The sequence below is a fragment of the Acomys minous genome (assembly GCF_964271855.1).
Source record: "Acomys minous genome assembly, chromosome: 1".
NCBI classification, from domain to species: Eukaryota; Metazoa; Chordata; class Mammalia; order Rodentia; family Muridae; genus Acomys; species Acomys minous.
In genome coordinates, this window is record NC_140483.1 from 101,454,081 (window position 1) to 101,466,328 (window position 12,248).

Sequence of the window (12,248 nt, forward strand, 5' to 3'; positions counted from 1 at the left end):
GCAATAGTCTATAGTGTTTGGGGTCATGGAACCCTACTAACCAACAATTCAAAAATATATAACCCATTCCTGGTATAGCAGCTGGTTACTTGGAGAATATATATAATCGCTTCCCAGATCCTTCAGATTCCAAGAGCAGCCTTTTCTTTTTCATACATGTTTAATCTAAATTTTACAATTGAAGAAAGATATGTGATAGTTATTTATATGCCTTTTTGATTGGGCTTAACATGATGATCTACAGTAATATCCAGTTTCTTCCAATTAAATTGTGATGGTTTGAATGAGAATTGTCCCCATGAGCATGTATATTTGAATGCTTGGTTCCTTGTTGCTGGGATTATTTAGGAAGAGTTATGAGGTTTGCCTTTTTAGAGAGGTGTGCCACAGAGTGCAAAAAGGCTCATGCCACACCAATTTAGAACACTCTTCTCATTCTCACTCTAGGTTCCACTCTCTACTTGCATATGGGTTTGATGTAATCTCTCAGCAGCTTCTCAAGGGCTATGCCTGCCTTCCTACTGCTACATTCCCTGCCATAATACTTACAGACAAAAATACTGCACTGTGAAGCCCCACTTAAATATTTCTTTTTTTTTTTTAAAGTTGCTTTGGTCGTGGTATCTCTCCGCGATAGTAGAAAAGTAACAAAGGACATCCTTCAGGTATATACTCAGGAATAGTTTCACCAAATAATTACACTTTTAGTATTTGAGAGCTCTCAAATTTGTTAAAGTGACTACACTAGTTTTTACTTTAAAGAGTGGATAAGTGGTTTTTTGTTTTGTTTTGTTTTGTTTTACAGTCATCTGTGTGTCTTTCCCAGAATGCATTGTTGGGTATTTTCCTGAGGATAGCTCTTCTAGCTGGAATTACATTGAACATTGGTGTAGTTTGTATATATATTCTCCTAATGGTTAACAATATAAAACATGTTTCATGAATTTGGTTTCCAATTGTAATTATTTGGGGAACTATTCTTTTTGCTTACGCACTAGCCAATAGGTTGAGTTGTTCCTCTGATGGTAATATTTGGATTTTTTTTTACATGTTCTGGATGCTAGTCCCTTGTCAGATGAATAACTGACAATAATTGTGTAAAAGAATTCACTGAATATTGAAAAACATTTTTTATTAGTTATTAATAATAGAAGAGCTATCTCTTTGTTTTTCTCTAATCCTTGCTAACTCTCATCCATGATAATAAGGGGTTTTTTTTTCCCCATTTGAACTGAATAGTAAATGATTTGGACTAAAGTTTCATTCTCCAACATTTACAAATGTAAATTTTTTTCAGTGCCTTTCATTATTATCTTTTCTCTAATGTATTTCTTTGACATATTTGAGTTTATTTATGGCTCTTCTGTTATATTTTATTGACCTAGGCAAATTATTTTGTAGTAGTACTAGTGCCACACTGTCTCTGTAACTGTAGTTCTGAAGTACAATTTTATTTTTATTATTTTGTTTTGGTATTGAGGTTGGAGGCTGGATGTTAGATTGTTCTTGATTATGGTAAATGATTTTTTTCCTAACTCTGATCCAGACCCACCTAATGGACCTTTATAACATGATGTACAATGATAAAATTATTTCATCACTTCCAAGGACAAAAACTAAGAATATTTGAAGAAGTATATAGATATCTACCTCAATGAAGTTAAATTCATGAAAAACATCTTGTATATATTACTAGACTTGCCAATAACCAAAACTATAACCCTAACAAGAAAAAGAAAACTAATTATATAGAGTGAAACAGAAATAGGTGGTAACAATATTGGAGGGCATTAAAGGTATTAAATGTACATTCATCATGTTCAAAATAGCAAGTAAAAATATGTATCTCACATACATAGACCAATCTTTATGATATAAAAACAAGAAAGGGATAAGTAAAATTTACCCTGGCTGGAATTCAAAGCACATTTAAGATTTGACTTACTCTTCTGTATAAAAATGACTTGAGGACAATTATAGAGCAGAGGAACACAGAGTTAAATAGAATAGAAGAGGAAAGGAGTGACATTCTTTTTATGCACTGTCCTAGATGACTACCCCATGCTTTCTCACTTTGATTCTTCCAATGATGATATCCAGTTTTGTAAAGTTAAAAAAAACAACTTAAGATTAAGGAACTCCAAATATACTTTTTCTCTAAAATACTACCCTTCTTCAGATAGTAGAAACCAACATTTCAGACTTTTGCTTCACTTCATCTCCTCTCAGACATATTTCTCCAGAAACACAATAGCAATTCCACTTATTTATTTATTTATTTTCTACTTGTCAGCATTCCTACTACCTGGAAAGATATACATCTTCTATTTAGCACAGAATTGTACTACTGGTGTCCATAAATACTGCTCAGTTTTCTTTGGACAAACGTAGTCTCTCCCTACACCTCTACATAGAAGATACTAAGAAATGTCTCCCTTAGTAATTGCTTGTTCTCATGGTCCCATCTTCCTCTGGAATGCCAGAGTAAAGTAATTCAGTTCAGTAAGCTGATTCCAAGTTTATTGAGCCCGAGAGTGAGATACAACCTAGCAGCCACAATAACAATAAACAAAGAGGGAGGAGTAGTTTCACCCATAGTAAAAAAAAAAAAAAAAAAAAAAAAAAAAAAAAAAAAGACTATTTTTAAAATTCTGAGTGACTTAACATCTGGTTTTGCTCAACTGACAGATCTGTGACATTGTACAGAAGAGATCTAAAGAAAATCTTCTCCTTTGCAGCAAGCAAAAAACAGCAATATTGCCTGGGGGAAGCAGCTATCCACCATTGTCAAGGCCACTTAGAAATCAGATAAATTGTGGTTTGTACTCTCCTCTTTGTTAAATAATGTGAGAAAGTTGTTGGAGACACTAGCTTCTTTTGTGATGTTAATCTTTTAAAAATGTCATCTCTGCAAGATAGAAATTAAAACAATGGTGTTATAAGAAAATATCAATTATAAAAAGGAATAAAGTCTGTACATAAGGCAGATCTCACATAAATAATGTGTTGAAATGATTCTACTTTTATAAATTAGCAAATGTTGAAAAATTAGACAAATGTTTAAAATCTCTAGCAGATATCTTGACTTGAAAATGTCATGGGAAGTTTGTATAATTATTTAAAAAAGAAAAAAAATCTGTTGACTTTGTGGTACAATATTTCTAAAACCAAAGCATCATACATTAGAGTGTGAGGAGACAACTGAGCAAAGTTTTCTAGGGTACTTTTATTTTTCTTCTGGTTTCTGGTCTATCTATGTTTTTATGTTTTCTTTTACTCACTATTTTCCTTAACAAAAGTATCTTATTTTCTGAAACTTACAGAGGATACTCTCATGGGAACCTTGAGCATATAAGATGATTAACTAGAAAAGAAATGAGACATTATCAAAATGACTGATAGTATTTTGATGATTCATAAGGCTTGACTAATAAAAAATAAAAATGTGTAGCTATAAAAATATATTTATAAAAATAAATGCGAAGTAAGCTCTTTAGTTATTTCTACCGTGTTTTCCTAAATCATTGTCTTGATTTTTTAAAATGTTGTTTCTAGTCATTTTTTCCTGTGTATATATGAGTTGTTTTAGTTCAACCTAGAAACTATGACACATAAACACAATAACTGAACTTTTATACTTTTTTAGTATCCTCTAAGTAAGAAAGTAAGTTACACCATAAATAATAAGTGGTTTATAATGGGATTTTTTTGTAGGTCTAGCTAAGACATACTGTCTCTTTTGGGCTAACAAAGCAGTGTGATTTTAAGTACTTTCTATTTTTCATAAATTGCTTCTACAAGGACAAATGATTATAGTTCAAATATAAATAAAAAAAATCCAAGACTTTACTCATGGGTTAATGATAAATAATGTCTTCAATTCTGTTTCCAAATATCCTACTAAAATTCTCTTCAACAAAATTTTACAAAATCTTTACTTAAACTGTCTTTTAAATAAATGGTATTTTAAAAGAATTGTTAAAAGACCTTAATAAATTTCCCATATTAGGCCACTGATTAAAAAAAATCTTTGAATCTCAACTCACATAAGTAATATCTACATAGTATTCTGTTAGGAAACCATTTAATCAAAGGTAGTGAGATAACTCATTGGGTAAAGGTACTTGTAATAAAGACAGCAGACCTGAGTTATCAGGTTCTTAGGACTCATGATGAGTTAAAAAATAACTAGATCCTGCATTTACACACACACACACACACACACACACACACACACACACACACACACACTTCACCCTTTCATCTTTTCTCACTAGGCAATTCCGAAGGATATATGAAGTGGAAGTTTCTGGTTTCTTTGGAGACTCAGTTGTGCCGTGTTATGTTTTTCTCGGAGCATGCATGTGAGAAGGTGTGTGATGTTTGTAATGGTATAAATAGAACCCCATGGACAGTGAGAAAGGCTATTGCATTGCTGCCTTGCTGTGCAACACATCTCTGGCCTTTCCTGGACTTCATTTCCCAGATAGAAATATTCCAGAGAATTCCTCATGGTACTTTGACTGATTTTGGTCTGATTCCTTTAACTCCAGCCAATTTGACAGAAGCTTGGGTTTCTTTTCTGCTGGATTGTGCCACCATTACAGATTTGTGTGACTCTTTGGTATTGGCTATTGGAATCAACTGCTGCTAACTTGACAGTGTAGAGTGGTATTGGCCTAAAGAACTATATCTTAACAAGCCAACAACCCTTTTTTCCTATTAACACTCTTTCTTCCCTTCCTCTAGTTGGTGGATTAGAAGTGAGGTTGAAGTGTTTAAGAACCTCAAATAAAGAGTCCCAAGATGGCAGCACCTATCACACCACTGTATCTGATCTACTGCATGGAATCAGGGACTGGACAGGGAGCCACAGACTGCAAGATTGGAGAACACTAGATAAGTGGGGTCCTGCACAGTGCTGACCACAGGTGGGCCTGACCCCGCATCAACCAATAGCCCACAAAGGTCCTGAACCCACTCCCCAGACTTTGAATGGAACCTACAGCAGACCGCAGCTGGCCTCTATAGCCCAAATGCTGTGTGTGGGATGATGGAACACCAGAGCTCCTGGCCTAGCAAAGTCTCAGAAAAATAGGTGAATCTGTCATTGCATATCCCACCCCACCCCACGCAGGTCCACAGAGATCCCCTGAAGCCACGGGGTCTCCGTGAACACAGTGTCCAACTACAGTGCATATGTTCTGGACAGGTCTAGAACAGAGTGAGGCAGCATGCCTCAGCAGACTGAGCCTGCAAAATTGGGCTAATAGAGGCAGTCCTCATGGCCTGCCAGGGACTCCCACACTCAGGGGAGAAACTGGAAAGCCCTGAGGGGTCTGGAAGGGGCTCTAATCTGTGGACACAACTCAGTGGGACTGAATCACCAAATGTGAACTACCTAGATTGGTCCACTATCTAGACTGGTCAGGGCAGGAACCTGACTATAGGCCACAGTGGTCCAGGCCCAGATTATCCAGCAGATAAAGCCCAGTCCAGCCAGTCCCCATAGCCTGGCAGGGTCTCCCACATTCTTGCGAGAAGCTGGACAGCCTTGAGGGGTCTGGACAGGGTCTGAACTGTGGCCAGAACTCGGTGGGACATAACCACGACAGTCCTGCAGTCTGAACAGGTCCAGGCGGGAACCTATCTACCCGCCATAGCAGTCTGTGCTTGTGTAATTGTGCAGTTAAAAACCTGGCCTCACCAGTCTCCATGTCCCAGTTCGGTCTCCAAAAAACTTGAAAGAGACTGGACTGCACAGTGTAGTCAGGTCAGAAAATTAAACAGTAGCCCCAAACACAGCTGGCCTGAATCCCCTAAGTAGAATGAACAGGTTCAGGCAGAAGCCTCCCTGCTGACTCAGTCAGGAGCTTAAGATGTAGAGCAAAGTCCCCTAGAGCAGAAACCAGGGAAGACCTCCCTGATACCTACAGGCAAGGGCATATGACCTATAATAACTCATCATTTATCCACTCTCAATGACCAGTGAAGGACACCAGAAGCTACCATCCAACATCAAAATAGCAAGATAACTAAAGGGCAGCATAAGAATGCAAAGAACAGAAACAAAAACAAATCGGCATCTCCAGATCCCAGCTATCCCAAAGAAAGCAACCCTGAGAATGCAAAGACAATTGAAATACAAGAAAATGACCTCAAATTCTTAGTTATGAAGATGATAATAGAGGAAATGAATAAAATCTGTAATCAAATGCAGGAAGATACAGTCAAACAGGTGGAAGACGTAAAAGAGGCCTATAGAGAGGCACTGGAAAAAAAATTCAGGAAAATACAAACATCCAGAAATTAAAAAAAAAAAAAGTTCAAGATCTGAATATGAAAATGGAAACAGTGATAAAGGCACAGACAGAAGAAAAATGAGAATTATAGAACTCAGAGAAGAAAGCAAGCAACACAGCAGTAAGCTTCTCTAACAGAATCCAAGAAATGGAGGAACAAATCATGGGACTATAAGATGCAATCATAGAACTCGTAGCAACCATCAGAGAAAAGGCTAAGTCTAAAAACTACCTGACACAAAACATCCAAGAAATTAAGAAAACCATGAAAAGATGAAACCCAAGAATAATAGGCATCAGGAAAATAGAAGACAACAAACTTCAAAGCCCAGAAAATATCTTCAACAAAATCATAAAAGAAAATTTCCCCAATCTGAGGGAGATGCATATGAGCATACAAGAGGCCTGCAGAACACCAAATATAATAGACCAGAAAAGAAAATCTCTCTAACATATAATAATCAAAATACAAAATATACAGAACAAAGAAAAAATATTAAAATGGCAGGAGAAAAAGGTCAAGTAACATACAATGTCAAACCTATCAGAATTACACCCGAATTCTCAGCAGAGACTATAAAAGCCTGAAGGGCCTGGACAGAGGTTATGTAAACCCTAAGAGACTACAGATGCCTGGCCAGACTGCTATGTACAGCAAAACTATCAATAACTATTGACAGAGAAAACAAAATATTCTATGATAAAAACAAATTCAAACAGTTCCTTTCCACAAATCCAGCTTTACAGAAGTTATAAGAAGGAAAATTCCAACTCAAATGGACAAGCTATAACCAAAAGTATACAGGAAATAGATAATTAAACCATCACAAAAATACAGCCACACAAACTCTCTATTGGAAGCAACATAAAAAATTAAGGGACTCAACAGTCACTGGTCATTAATATCTCTCAACATAAATGGTATCAATTCTCCAGTAAAAAGACGCAGACTAAGTGACTGGTTGCATAAACAAGATCCAACATTCATCCACATTCAAGAAACACATCTCAACCACAAGGACAGACATTACCTCAGGGTAAAAGGCTCAAAAAAATATACCAAATAAACGGTCACAAAAGCATGTTGCTGTAGCCATTTTGATATATAACAAAACAGACTTTCAACCAAAATTAATCAAAAGGGATGAGGAAAGACACTTCATACTCATCAAAGGTAAAATCAACCAAGATGACATCACAAGTCTGAATATCTAAGCTCCCAATACAAGGGCAACAACATTTATAAAAGAGCTATCGACAAAGCTTAAACCACACATCAATACCCACACACTAATAGTGGGGGACTTCAACACCTCACTTTCACTGAAGGATAGGTCATTGAAATAGAAACTAAGCCGAGAAATAATATCATTAACCAACATCATGAATCAAATGGATCTAACAGATATTTACACACCTTTCCACCCAAACAAAAGGATTATACCTTCTTCTCTGCATCCCATGGAACCTTCCCCAAAATTGATCACATATTAAGTCACAAAGTAAGCCTCAACAGATACAAGAAGATTGAAATGATCCCTTGTATCATATCAGATTACCATGGCCTAAGGCTCAACTTAACAATAAGAGAAATAACAAAAAGCCTACAAACATATGGAAACTAAACAACTCTCTACTTAATGACACCTGGGTCAGGAAATAGATAAAGAAAGAAATTAAGGACTTCCTGAAATTCAATGAAAATGAAGAAACATCATACTCAAATTTGTGAGACACATTGAAAGTGGTGATCAGGGAAAATTCATAGCAATAAGTGCCTTTATAAAGAAGTTGGAAATATTCCATATAAGCAACATAATTATACATCTGGAAGCCCTAGAAAAGAAGAAAAAGAAACACACAAGAGGAGTAGACATCTGCAAATAATCAAACTCAGGGCTGAAATCAATAACTTAGAAACAAAGAGAAAAATTCAAAGAATAAAAAAAATCAGGAGCTGCTTCTTTGAGAAAATCAACAAGATAGACAAACCATTAGCCAAACTAACTAAAAGGCAGAGAGACACTATCCAAATCAACAAAATCAGAAATGAAATGGGAGACATAACAGCAGACACTGAAGAAATACAAAGAATCATAAGATCGTACTTTAAAGGCATATATGCCTCAAATTTTGAAAATCTAAGAGAAATGGACAATTTTCTATTTTTTTTTTACTTTTTTCTCCTTTATTAATTTATTCTTGTTACATCTCAATGGTTATCCCATTCCTTGTATCCTCCCATTCTTCCCTCCCTCCCATTTTCCCCTTATTCCCTTCCCCTATGACTGTTCCTGAGGGGGATTACCTCCCCCTGTATATGCTCATAGAGTATCAAGTCTCTTCTTGGTAACCTGTTGTCCTTCCTCTGAGTGCCACCAGGTCTACCCCTCCAGGGAAAATGGTCAAAGGTGAGGCACCAGAGTATGTGAGAAAGTAATATCCCACTCTCCACTCTACTGTGGAGAATGTTCTGTCCATTGTCTAGATCTGGGTAGGGGTTTAAGGTTTACCGCCTGTATTGTCCTTGGCTGGTGCCTTAGTTTGAGCGGGACCCCTAGGCCCAAATCTGCCTATCATAATGTTCTACTTGTAGGTTTCTAGTACCCTCTGGATCCTTCTACTTTGCCATTCTCCCATGCTTCTCTCATCTAGAGTCCCACTAGAATGTCCTCCCCTCTGTCTCAGTTTCCTGGTAAATGAAGGCTTTCGTGGGACATGCCCCTTGGGCTAATATGCAGATATGAGTGAGTATATACCATTTGAGTCTTTCTGTTTCTGGGTTAACTCATTATGATCATTTCTAGCTCAATCCATTTATCTACAAATTTCGGGAATTCCTTGTTTTTAATAGCTGAATAGTATTCCATAGTGTATATGTACCACAGTTTCTTTATCCATTCTTCTATTGAGGGACACTTAGGCTGTTTCCATGTTCTGGCTATTATGAATAAGGCTGCTATGAACATGGTTGAGCAAATTTTCTTGCTGTGTGCTGGAGCATCTTCTGGGTATATTCCAAGGAGTGGAATAGCTGGGTCTTGATGAAGCCTTATTCCCATTTTTCTGAGATAACACCCTAAGTCCACTTGCCAAAATTGAATCAAGATCATATAAACAAACTAAATAGTCCTAATTCTTCTATGAAATAGAAGCCATCATTGATAGTTTCCCAACCAAAAAAAGCCCAGGGCCAGATTTTTTTCAGTGCATAATTTTACCAGACCATCAAAGAAAAGCTAATATTGACACTCTTCAAACTACTCAAAAAAGATAGAAATGGATGGAATATTACCAGATTCATTGTATGAGACCACAGTCATGTTGATACCTAAACCCCACAAAGACCCAAGGAAAAAAAAAAGAGAATTTCGGACCAATTTCTCTTATGAGCATTGATGCAAAATACTCAATAAAATATCAGAAACTGAAATAAAGAACATATCAAAGATGTCATTCACCATGATCAAGTAGGCTTCATTCCAGGCATGCAGGCATGGTTTAATATATGGAAATCCATCAATGTAATCCACCATATAAACAAACTGAAAGATTAAAAAACCACATGCTCATCTCCTTAAAGGCAGAAAAAGCATTTGACAAAATCCAACACCCATTCATGTTTAAAGTTTTGGAGAGATCAGAGATACAACACACATACATAAACATAATAAAGGCTATATACAGCAAGCCAATAGCCAACATCAAATTAAATGGAGAGATACACAACAAAATTCCTCTAACATTGGGGAGCAGACAGGCTGCCCACTTTCTCCATATCTCTTCAATACAGTTTGTGACATTCTAGCCAGAGCAATAATACAACAAAAGGAGATCAAGGGAATCCAAATGGGAAAGGAGGAATTCAAATTATTCCTATTTGCAGATGATATGATAGAGTATATAAGTGACTCCTAAAATTCCACCAGAGAAATCCCACACCTGATACACTCCTTCATCAAATTGGAAAGATACAAAATTCACTCAAAAAAGTCAGTAGCCTTCCTATATACAAATGACAATCATGCAGAGGAAGAAAATAGGAAAAGTACACCCTTCATGATAGCCACAGGCAATATAAACTATCTAGGAGTAACTCTAACCAAGCAAGTGAAAGACTTGTTTGAATAAAATATCATATTTCTGAAGAAAGAGACTGAAGGTGACATGAGAAAATGGAAGAACTTCCCTTGTTAGTGGATCGGGAGAATTAACATAGTAATAATGGCCATCTTATGAAAAGCAATTTACAGATTCAATATAATTATTATCAAAGTATGTGCACAATCTTTTATAGGCATTGAAAGTTCAATTCTCAATTTCATATAAAAAAAACCCCAGAATAGATAAAACAATCCTATACAATAAAAGATCCTCCAGAAGAATCTCCATACTTGATCTCAAGCTGTACTATAGAGCAACCGTTATTAAAACAGCATGGTACTGGCACAGCAATAAGCTGGTTGATCAGTGGAATAGACTTGAAGTCATAGAAATGAATCTCCCACATATAGTTACTTGATTTTTGACCAAGAAGCCAAATCTATTCAATGGAAAAAGGATAGCATCTTCAACAAATGGTGCTGGTCTAACTGGATGTCTACATGTGGAAAAATGCAGTTAGACCCATATTTGTCACCATGCATAAAACTAAAGTCCAAGTAGGTTAAGATTTCAATATAAAACCGGAGACACTAAGTGGGTTAGAAGAAAAAGTAGGGAAGAGCCTGGAATACATTGGTACAGGAGACATTTTCTTGAACAGAACACCAACAACACAGACCTTAAGGTTAACAATTAATAAATGGGACCTCATGAGCCTAGAAGCTTCTGTAAAGCAGGAGACACTGTCAAAAGAGCAAAGCAGCAACCTACAGACTGGGAAAAGATCTTCACCATCCCTTCATCTGACAAAAATCTAATATCCAAAATACATAAAGAACACAAGAAATTAAACACTACCAAACCAAATAACCCAACTGAGAAATGGGGCTCAGAAATAAATAGATATTTCTCAGCAGAGGAATACTGAATGGCTGAGAAACACTTAAAGAAATGCTCTCATCTTTAGTCATCAGAGAAATGCATTCAAAATGACTCTGAGATTCCATCATACACCCATCAGAATGCCTAAAATAAAAAATTCATGCAACATCACATTCTGGCAAGAATGTAGAGAAAGAGGAACATTCCTCCATTGCTGGTGGGAATGTAAATTGTACAACCACTTTGTAAATCTATCTGGCACTATCTCAGAAAACTGGGAATAAGGCTTAGTCAAGACCCAGATATTCCACTCCTTGGAATGTTCCCAGAAGATGTTCCAGCACATAACAGGAACATTTATTTGCTCAACCATGTTCATAGCAGCCTTATTCATAATAGCCAGAACCTGGAAACAGCCTAAATGTCCCTCAGATAAAGAATGGACTTTTAAAAACTGTGGTACTTTTACACTATGGAATACTATTCAGCTATTAAAAACAAGGAAATCCCGAAATTTGTTTACAAATGGATGGAACTAGAAATAATCATAATGAATGAGTTACCCCAGAAGCAGAAAGACTCACATGGTGTATACTCACTTATAATTGGGTACTAGCCCAAAACGCATGTCGCATGAAAGTCTTCCATTAGCCGGAAATTGGGTTAGATGTGAGGACATCCTACTGGGACTCTAGGCAAGAGAAATATAAGAGAATTGGGAAATATAAAGATCCAGAGCATCCAGAAACCTTTGAAAAGAACATCATAACAGGTGATTCAGGACCCAGGGTGGTCTGCTCAAACTATTGCACTAACCAAGTACAATACAAGCAGTAAACACTGGACCTCTATTCTGAGCTACCTAATGGACAGGACATTCTCCACAGTTATGTGGAGAGTGAATACTGACTCTGACATGAACTCTGGTGCCCCATAGTTGACCACCTCACCTTGGTAGGG